Raw genomic sequence first — 10,815 nt, forward strand, 5'->3', positions numbered from 1 at the left:
TTTTTCATGGACAGGGGGTGGGAGGATGGTTTCAGGATGAAACTGTTCCACCTCAGATTATCGGGCATTAAACTCTCATAAAAAGCACGCCACCGGGCTGGGCACAGTGGCTCACGCCTGTAATCCCAGCACTTTGGGAGGCCGGGAGGGTGGATCACCTGAGGTCGGGAGTTCGAGACCAGCCTGACCAACATGGAGAAACCCCGTCTCTACTAAAAATACAAAATTAGCTGGGCCTGGTGGCACATGCCTATAATCCCAGCTACTAGGAAGGCTGAGGCAGGAGAACTGCTTGAACCTGGGAGGCGGAGGTTGCGGTGAGCCGAGATTGTGCCACTGCACTCCAGCCTGGGCAACAAGAGTGAAACTCCGCCTCAAAAAAAAAAAAAAAAAAAAAAAAAGCATGCCACCTAGATCCCTCACATGCACAGTTCACAGTAGGGTTCAAGCTCCCATGAGAATCTAATGCCGCTGCTGAGCTGATAGGAGGTGGAGCTCAGGCAGTAACGCCCCCTTGCCTGCCACTTACCTCCTGCTGTGCGGCCTGGTTCCTAACAGGCCACAAACCGGTACTGGTTCACCACCTGGGGGTTGGGGACCCCTGCTATAACTGATTCATCAACCTTCTTTTTCTCTAGACTTCTTCAGCTCAGCTCTGTTGATTTTCCTGCTTAGTCCCTAATTTTTATTTAATGGGTTTTGCACCTTTTCACCATTCCCTATTCAATTTCAGCACATTCCATGTTCCTAAGGATAGAGGATAAACAATCAAGTATAACAGGTCCTTTCTGACTTCATCCTCTGAAAAGCAGCAAGATCAGGTGAATCAATGCACACAATGATAAGCAGGGAGCCTGCACTTCACCATAATTTCACTGGTGACATGATGTCTCATGACACTAACTGCGGATTCCTCTTTTTTCAGCAGGTCAGAGAGACTGTGATACTCTTTACCAAGGTGGGAAACTGGAGGCCAAATTAGATGAACACTGACTTGTCCAGTGGGAAATGTCAGTATGGCGAAGAGCAATAATCATGCATTCATTCATTGAATAAATGCTTACTGAATACCTGCTATGTGCCAGGCCCAGCGTTAGAGGCTGGAAATACAATGAATGGTAAGTCACAAGGCTTACTTTTAGGGAAAGGTCAAGGAAGCTGTGAGAACAATGTCAGGGGGAGGGGCCTGATCTAGGCTGAGGGAATCAGAGAAAGCTTGCTCTCCTAAGGAAGGCACAAATGTGCCGAAAACTCAAGGATGGAGAGGAATTAGACAAAGGAAGGAGGTGGAGATGGGGAATGGGGCTATTCAAGAAAAAAGCACTACCATGTGCAAAATGGGCAGGCTTGGATTGTAGTCACATTTCTAACACTAATAGCACTGTCACCTCTTTGAGCCTGCTTTCCCCATTTATAAAGTGAAGGTATGGGATCAGGACTAAAAATTACCCTAAACCTTTAATATTTTATATTCCCACCAGCAATGTGTGAGGGTTCCAATCCCTACATATCTTCATTAACACTTGTTATTGTCTGTCTTTTTGGTTGTAGCCTTCATAATGGGTGTGAAATAGTATCTCGTTTATGGTTTTGATTTGCACTTCCCTGATGGCTAATGATGTTGAGCAAGTATGGCTAATGTGTTAATTGATCTTTTTATAACTTTTGTGGAGTGATGTCTATTCGAATCCTTTGCCCATTTAAAAAATTGGGAGAGAAGGTCATTTTATTATTGAGTTGTGGGAGTTTTGTTTTTTATTTTTACCTATTCTGAATATGATTTACAAATATTTCCATCCATTCTGTGGATTGTTTTATAACTTTCTTGATGGTATCATTTGTAACACAAAATTTAATTTTGACATAGTCCAACTTTTCTGTTTTTCCATTTGTTGCTTGTGCTTTTGGTACCTAAAAAACCACTGCCTAATTCAAGGTCATAGAAATTTACTTTTTCTTTTAAGAGTTTTATAATTTTAATTCTTACATTTAGGTCTGTGATCCATTTTGAGTTAACTTTTGTATATAATGTAAAAAGGGGTCCAATTTCATTCTTTTCCATGTGGCTACCCAATTGTCTCGGAAATATTTGTTGAAAAACTCTTCTTTGCCCATTGAATTGTCTTAGCACTCTTATTGAAAATCAATTGACCACAAATGTAAGAGCTTATTTCTGGATTCTCAATTCAATTCCATTATCTATATATCTATCCTTACACCAGTACCGCGCAGTTTAGATTACTGTAGCTTTGTAGTAAGTGTTTTAAATAGAAAGTGTGAGTCTTCCATCTTTGTTCTCCTTTTTCAATAATGTTTTGGCTATTCTGGGTCCCCTGCAATTCCATATGAATTTTAGGATCCACTTGCCAATTTTTTGGGGAAAAAAAGACAGCTGGGATTTTGATGGGGACCACATGGAATCTGTAGCTCAATTTGGGGAGTACTGTCATCTTAACAATATTATGTTTTCCAGTCCATGAACATGGGATGTCTTTCCATCATTTCAATCTTCTTTAATTTCTTTCAATGATATTTTGTCATTTTTAGTGTACAAGTCTTTCACTTCCTTGGTTAAACTTATTCTTAAGTAGTATATTCTTTTTGATGCTATGTAAATGGAATTGTTTTCCTAAGGTCATTTTTAGATTATAAATTGCTACAGTACGGAAATACAATTGATATTCCAAAAACTCCAATCTTGCATCCTATAACCTTGTACAATCTTGTTTATTAGTCTAATAGCTTTCTGTGTGTGTATTCCTTAGGACTTTCTATATATACAATCATGGCATCTGCAAATACAGTTTTACTTCTTCATTTCTAAGATTAATGCCTCTTATTTCTTTTTCTTTTCTAATTGTCCCAGCTATAGCCAACAATATAGTACTGTAGAATACAGTGTTGAATAGAAGGAATGAGATAAGAAACCCTTGTTTTGTTCCTGATCTTAAGGGGATCACATTCATTTTTCATCATTAAATATGATATTAGCTGTGGATTTTTCAGATGCTCTTTATCAAGTTGAAGGAGTTTCCTTCTATTTCCAGTGTTGTCTATTTTTTTTTTTTTAATAAATCGTGAAAGGATGTTGGATCTTGTCAAATAGTTTTTCTGCATTTATTGAGATGATCATGTGGTTTTTATCCTTTATCTTATTAATATGGTATATTACATTGATTGGCTTTTGTATGTTAAACCAACCTTGCACTCCTGGGATAAATTCCATTTGGTCATGCTACTTAATCATTCTTACATGTTGTTGGATTCAGGCTATTAGTTTTTTCTTAAGGATTTTTGTGTCTATTGTCATAAAGGATATAGGCCTGTGGAGTTTTTTTCTTGTGATATCTTTGCCTGATTTTAATATCAGGATAACACTAGCCTCACAGAGTTGGAAAGTTCCCTCCTATTCTATTTGTCATATTCCTTCTTCCATGAAAATTTCTGCTTATGCCATTATCTGACAGGTTCATGCCTTCCCTCTCAGCTACTCCACGTCCTGCCCATCATTTGGAGCCGGGTCAAGGCCTCCTCAATCCTGAAACTTTTCCCGACTGTTCCAGTCCAAGTGAGCTCATCCTCTCCAGAACCCCTTCACATCTCACCATGCTTACATCTGGCACTTAATATAAAGTGTTGTTGTTATGCATGATGTAACAAACACTGGGTTTTCAGTAGAAAATGGAAGCAGGACAAGTAGAGTCCCAGTAAGTAACAGAGCCTCCATCAGGCAGCTGGAGGTAGGCAGACATCTGAGCCTAGTGACTCAGGACCAGTATGATGATGCAGGGCCATATGAGTAACTCCCTAGTGAGGCTGCAGCCTCCTTGAGAAGCACGGTAGTGGATGCTTAAGAATGCACTCTTTATTGCTTGAATAGTGGCTCAGGGATTTATAAGCTGTATGACCTTAGGCAAATTACTTGCTAGCCTTAGTTTTCTCATCTTTGAACTGTTGATAATAATATAAATCTTAAATAGTTGTGGTAAATATTATATTAGTTCACCTATGTAAAAGTGAATACATTGTATTAACTTCAATTAGTGGTAGCTTTAATACATGCCATTGGATATTCTCAGTGAAAAAAGGGTCTATGGCCAAAGGAATATTAAAATACTGCATACTACATCCTTCTTCCTAGGGATTCACAGGACACATTCCATAGTAAAAGTTCTGTCGAGTCCCACATAAAGAATCCTATTTAATTTGTTTTTGCTCAGAATTCCCCAAACCTATTTACCAAGATGACCCTCTCCCTCTTTTAAAATTTAACAACTATTTTAAGACACCTTTGGAAATGTAATATTAGTTGTGTTTAATTAAGAAAAGAAATCACATTAGATTCTTAAAAATGGATCATGTTTTATTACTTTGCTTTTCCCAAGGAATATATAATTTAAAAGCAGCAGCCTAGGAGAGATAAAGGCTTCTAACCTAGAGAAGGAAAAGAATGCTTTTAAAACCCAAAGGAAATGGAAATTTTCAGGCAGAAGGAGCAGATCAATAAGGAGTTATTCTTGGTCATGGGAACATTTCTAGAATTACAGATTCTTGGGTGTTTGACAGGATGTTAAAGTTCAGTTCCCATAAATTCCCACCCAGTGCAGAAATCCCACCTTCACTGGTCTCAATCTTTTTGGGGACATGCCAAGTCTCCCATTTTTAGGCAGTTCTAATTAGGAAATTCTCCCTCACGTTGGGCTGAAATCTACCTTCTTGCAACCTCTACCCAAAATCATGTTAATGGAGCTTTAAGTTTTGTGCTTTTGTAAGAACTGTCCATTTTGGAGATAGCAAATAAAATGCACAGAAATTTTTTGAATCATTACACAACATAAAGTAACAGTCTGTTAATTGAACCATGAACTAAAAATAAGAATTTCTGAAAACAACATTTTTCATTTTCTCCATCTGTAAATAAGGCATATAATTAGAAGCTCTGGTATACCATAATCGACATATGTAGTATTTACTTTATAGGTGAAATTACTTTGCAATTGTCAATTCCCTAGAAAAGATAAATACATATTTTAAAATTACTTCTATTTTCCTGTGCTTCTATCTTTTTTTTTTCTATGTTGTCCAGGCTAGAGTGCAGTAGCTATTCATAGACATGATCATAGCGCATTACAACCTTAAACTCCTGGCTCAAATGATCTTCCTGCCTCAGCCTCCCGAGCAGGTGGGATTAAAGGCACTTGCCACCACGCCGTGCTGTGTTTCTATCCTAATTTTTTTTTAACTTTTATTTTAGGTTCAGGGGTACATACAAAGGTTTGTTATGTAGATAAACTCACGCCACGGGGGTTTGCTGTACAGATTATTTCATCACCCAGGTATTAAGCCCAGTAAATTATCTTTTCTGCTCCTCTCTCTCCCCTCACCCTCCACACTCAAGTAGATTCCAGTGTCTGTTGTTCCCCTCCTTGTGTTCATGAGTTCTCATCATTTAGCTCCCACTTATAAGTGAGAACATGTGGTATTTGGCTTTCTGTTCCTGCATTAGTTTGCTAAAAACAATAGCCTCCAGTTCCATCCATGTTCCTGCAGAAGACATGATCTTGTTCTTTTTTGTGGCTGCAAAGTATTCCATGGTGCATATGCACTACATTTCTTTATCCAATCTGTCACTGATGGGTATTTAGGTTGACTCCGTGTCTTTGCTATTGTGAACAGTGCTGCAATGAACATTTGCATGCCTGTGGCTTTATGGTAAAATGATTTATACTCCTCTGGGTATATACCCACTAATTTTTTAAATATTTAAATTGACATTTAAAAAATTAATAGTCCAAAGGTTATCCTTTTATATCCTTACTTATGAGATGAATTTATTATAAAAAGAAGTGTTTAATAAGAATATAATACATATCTCATAAATGCAGGTTTGTAGACAAGTCAATAATGAGGACAGGTGACATTATTAGAAATGTAGCTATTTGATCCAATGTGGAATTTCCCAAGGCTTTGTAAAACCTAAAACCTTAAGGAAAACCCCAAGAAGTTAACAGAATATAAGACTTAAATGGGAAGAGAACCTCCAGGGTCCAGGTTCCTGTAAGAGTCCAACACAGCTCAGTATGAAATCAGACTTGGCAAAACTATGCTATACCTACTACACTATAAAAAGGGTGGGTTGTGTTTCCATAGAACAGTCCCTCTAAGGGAGAACTTTCCAGACTTGACCTCATATTGTATTAAACTGCCACTTACTCTCATTTTACTATCTGTTCCTCATCCTGATACCGTGAGGCCAAAAAGTTCACACTCTTATTCTACAACTGAAAACCTGAAGTAAAATCAAAATGGATTCAAACTGCACACTCCTTGACTATTCACTGCGACAGCATCCCAACAGCTGAGTGAGTTGGCACTAGCTGTGCTCCCTTTCAGTTACATCTTTCCCTGAGTCAAATTAAATGATTTTCTTACCCTACAGAGTAAAGACAATAGAAAATAAGCACAAAGTGTCAAGGAAAAGAGTCAGTATCAAGACTAACAAATGCTGTTGCTGAATATTTGCTGTAAAACTTAATGTGCACCTCTGGTCTGAGGGTTTTGTAATTTGGACACAACAGCAGTGTTCGTTGGAATTTACTTACTGACACACACCACAGAGGATATTTTTGTCTCTGTCCTTGAAGCACGGTGAGGATACCACAGATGATACCATCTACTCCTTCCGCTTAGCTTATACAGGGTCAGACATTCATGGAAAACTTTTTTTTGAGCACGTAATACAAGGCTGAATGAAACCTAGTCCCTGACTTCGTGAAACTGACAGTCGAGTGAGAAAGACAGACAAGCAAATCAAATTTCCATAGAAAGTGACAAGTTCTCTGCTGAAACCAGGCACACGATGCTAGAAGAACACAGGCAAGGGCAAATAAATCAGATGGGGTTGTTGGAAAAGGTTTCTCAGAGGAGCTGGTTTCTAAGCTGTCAGTCTCGGAGTTTAACCAGCTCTGACTCTGACTTCAATTCCAAGCACTCAGGTGAGAAAGTACTTCCTGACCCTACTTTTCTGAGTTCCTGACACTGTCACACCCAGATTTAGTGTTTGTGTTCTAAGAGGCGGGGAAAGAAAGAAGGAAGGAAGGGAAGAAAGGGAGAAGTGGGGGAGGGAGAGGGAAGAAGGGAGGGAGAGAAGGAGGAAACGAGGGAGGGAGGGAGGGAGGAAGGGTGGAAGGAAGGAAGGAAGGAAGGGAGGGAGGGAGGGAGGGAGGGAGGGAGGCAAAAGCTCCATCATAGACAGGCTCCAGAAGTTGCTAGAGATGGTCAGGGGTATGAAGAGTGACCACTTGTGCCTGAGCAACCTGCATCCTCAACAAGGGTATAAAGTCTAGCCTATGACACCCTTTCTCTTTGTAAAGCAATGGCATAAGGAAATACAGTCTTCTTCAATCTGAGGAACCCTGGTGAGCCAAGCCAGTGAAATGTTGCCTCCTTCCACAAACAAGAGCAGCGAAATGAATGGCCAATTCCTGTGCACTCCCAGAAAATGAGGTCAGACTCATTTGCTAACTCCCCAAGGTGACTTCTCTATGCAGAATATACCAAGTCTTCCACGTTCCCAGAGATGGAACCAATTTGTGATCCTTTTTTTTTGAGGCAGAGTTTCACTCTGTCACCCAGGCTGGAGTACAGTGACATGATCTCAGCTCACTGCAACCTCCACCTCCCTCCACAAGTGATTCTTGTGCCTCATCCTCCTCAGTAGCTGGGATTACAGATGCATGGGATTACTACTACACCTGGCTAATTTTTTTTTTGTATTTTCTTACTAGAAACGGGGTTTTCCCATGTTGCCTAGGCTGGCCTCGAACTCCTGACTTCAAGTGATCTGCCCACTTTGGCCTCCCAAAGTGTTGGGATTACAGGAGTGATCCCAACGCCCTGCCCCATTTGTGATTCTGTTCTTGTCTCCTGGAACCAAAAACAGCACCTATCTCCTTTGGGATCCCATTCCCCACCCCGGGACTCCACCAAAGATCTGAAAATAAAGTGCAAGTTATTACCTTAGGTTGTCTTCCAGGGTCTCCTCATCCGAAGAGAAGGTCCCATTGCTGACACTCTGGTGAGAGTAACTCTTCTTCCCCACCGACTGCGCCCAGAACAACGAAGGGTCTTTCTTTTTCCTTTTGCCAAACAACTTCTTAAAGGGCTGGAATTTGCCTCCTTTCTTCTTGTCTGTGGATTATAAAATAAACACAGGCTGCAGTGTGGCAGGGCTGCACTTCCAAGCCTAAGGAGCAAATTATAACCCAGCTGCCTCCAGCCAAAGGAGACAGGGCAAAGGGCGGCCATCAGCCTGAATGAGCAACCAAGCCCTGTGCCAGGAATGTCAGAGCCAGCCCCAGTGCAATCCATGCACAGTGAGGCAGAGCACGAGCCAAAGGCATGGTGAATCTTCTGTCCTCCAGGCTCCCAAGAAACATCTGGGGAGAACAAGAAGAGGTTCCAAGTGGCCAGGGCATGGTAGCTCATACCTGTAATCCCAACACTTTGGGAGGCTGAGGTGGGAGAAGCATTTGAGCCCAGGAGTTTGAGACCAGCCTGGGCAACACAGTGAGATCCCATCTCTACAAAATATAAGAAAATTAGTCGGGTTGGTGGTGTACACCTTTAGTCTTGGCTACTTAGGAAGCTGAGGCTGGAGGATTGATTGAGCCCAGGAAGTGGAGGCTGCAGTGAGCTGTGATCACACCACTGCACTCCAGTCTGAGCGACAGAGTGAGACCCTGTCTCAAAAAATAAATAAATAAATAAATTAAATTAAAAAATAAAGAAAAGATTTCAAGCTTCATGGTGGCCAGCACAGCACCTCTTTGCACAAGCAATAAGGCAGTGCCTGCTTTCTTTAACAAAGCAGATAGCCAAATGCCCTTCTCCATGGAAGACGCTGAGAAAAACACTTAAGTCAGACAGGTTTTTTTTTTTTTTTTAATATTTTTATCTCTATCTTACATATCTCCAGTTTGAGGATCATTCTGTTTTGGCCTTTATTAGATACAGAATATAACTGCCAACTCTTGGCGTAAGCTTTGCCCCCTAATTCCCTCTATCCCCATATATTTCCAGTTTATTTCCCTTGTCTCTTTTTAAAATCTACTGTGAAGAGCCCCAAAGGAGTTGCTATGAACATCTTCCCATTTATTACTTCATTAGTCAGGACCTAGGATTGCTGCCAACATTTGTTAGGGGTATTTTAGGTAATACCTTTCAGTCCTCCGCCTTTGGATACAAGTTCCTTCACATTATTATTCCACTCTCTCCTTGGAAAAGAAAGTGTAAGTCACCCTCTACCAGCAGCAGCATCTTCCTGGATCCTTCCTTTTTCTTTAAGAAGCTTAAAGAGCCACTTTTCTAATGGTCTGACAACTATTTTAAGAATTTTTTTTTTTTTTTTTTTTTTGAGATGGGAGTTTCACTCTTGTCCCCCAAGCTGGAGTGCAATGGCACGATCTTGGCTCCCTGCAACCTCTGCCTCCCGGGTTCAAGTGATTGTTCTGTCTCAGGCTCCTGAGTAGCTGGGATCACAGGCGCCTGCCACCATGCCTGGCTAACTTTGTGTGTGTGTGTGTGTGTGTGTTTTTAGTAGAGATGGTGTTTCACCATGTTGGCCAGGCTGGTTTTGAACTCCTGACCTCAAATGATCTGCCCGCCTCGGCCTCCCAAAGTCCTGGGATTACAGGCGTGAACCACTGGGCCTGGCCTAAAAACATGTTTTAACCCTTACTATGTATCACGGCTCTAAGAACTTTATAAATACTAACTCAGTTAATCCTCACAACAATCCTATTACGTTGACACTATTAACATGCCCATTTTACAGATGAGGAACCTGAGACATGAAGAGATAAAATAGCATACCTATATCACAGGAAACATATCTTTGAAGAGGGAGTCAAAAGTTTTGAGAGAGAAATAAAGATAGAAGCTCACAATGAGAACTGAAAACACCTGCACAAAATGCACAGACACAACTCCCCTCACCTTCCACTCAGCTGACTATCAGAGGCCCCAGAGCTCTGCCGGCCAGATCCATAGAGGAATCCAGGCACACAAATGAGGTCAGTGAGGAAACAAGCCAGACATCTCATTTCCTCTGTGATCTTCAATTCTGGCCTTACTGAGATGTCACAGAAAATTTGAAGTGCTGCCAGATGTAGTGGCTCACGCCTGTAATCTCAGTTACTTGGGAGGCTGAGGTGGGAGGATCATTTGAGCCCGGGAGTTCAAGACCACCCTGGGCAATATGAGACCCCCATCTCTAAAAAATAAAAAAAAGAAAAAGAAAATTTGAAGAGAAGAAGTGGTTCAAACTATTGTATCCTAAGCAGTGGCATAAGGTGCTGAGGATGCAGACAGAATAATAACCAATTAGAAAAAGACAATCATCTGGGAGCATTAGTACAGATGCAAACAGAGCCTCCAACATCAGTGGTCCCCGGAAATGATGTTGTGTCAGATCACATTTAAAGGAAAGGGTATTTAAAACATATGAGGTGCCTGTTATACATAGGCATTATGCTAGGTGTATACAAAAAAAGAGTTAAATTATTTTTACTGTGTATTGTTTGGAAGACAGGAAAGTGTGTGATATAGTTTGGATGTTGTTCCCTCTAGATCTCATGTTGGATTGTAATCCCCAATGTTGGAAGTGGGGCTTGGTGGGAGGTGACTGGATCATGGGGGTGGATCCCTCATGGCCTGGTGCTGTCCTAGTGATATTGAGTGAGTTATTGTGAGATCTGGTTGCTTAAAAGTATGGCACTTACAAAATTAGCCAGGTGCGGTGGCGTGTGCCTGTAG

The 10,815-nt window shown here is 40.9% G+C and overlaps 1 protein-coding gene across 1 annotated transcript in view; it reads right to left on the reverse strand.

The window, feature by feature from the left end:
• CRACD (capping protein inhibiting regulator of actin dynamics) overlaps nucleotides 1-8,099 on the reverse strand; it is a 58,465-nt gene extending 50,366 nt beyond the window's left edge. Inside the window, exon 1 of the mRNA XM_030925912.1 lies at nucleotides 8,019-8,099. The gene's annotated coding sequence lies outside the window, so the exon portion shown is untranslated. The remainder of the gene's footprint in view (nucleotides 1-8,018) is intronic.
• Between the last annotated feature and the right edge of the window lie 2,716 nt (nucleotides 8,100-10,815).

Source organism: Rhinopithecus roxellana, chromosome 2 (assembly GCF_007565055.1).
Source record: "Rhinopithecus roxellana isolate Shanxi Qingling chromosome 2, ASM756505v1, whole genome shotgun sequence".
In the NCBI taxonomy this organism is placed as follows: Eukaryota; Metazoa; Chordata; class Mammalia; order Primates; family Cercopithecidae; genus Rhinopithecus; species Rhinopithecus roxellana.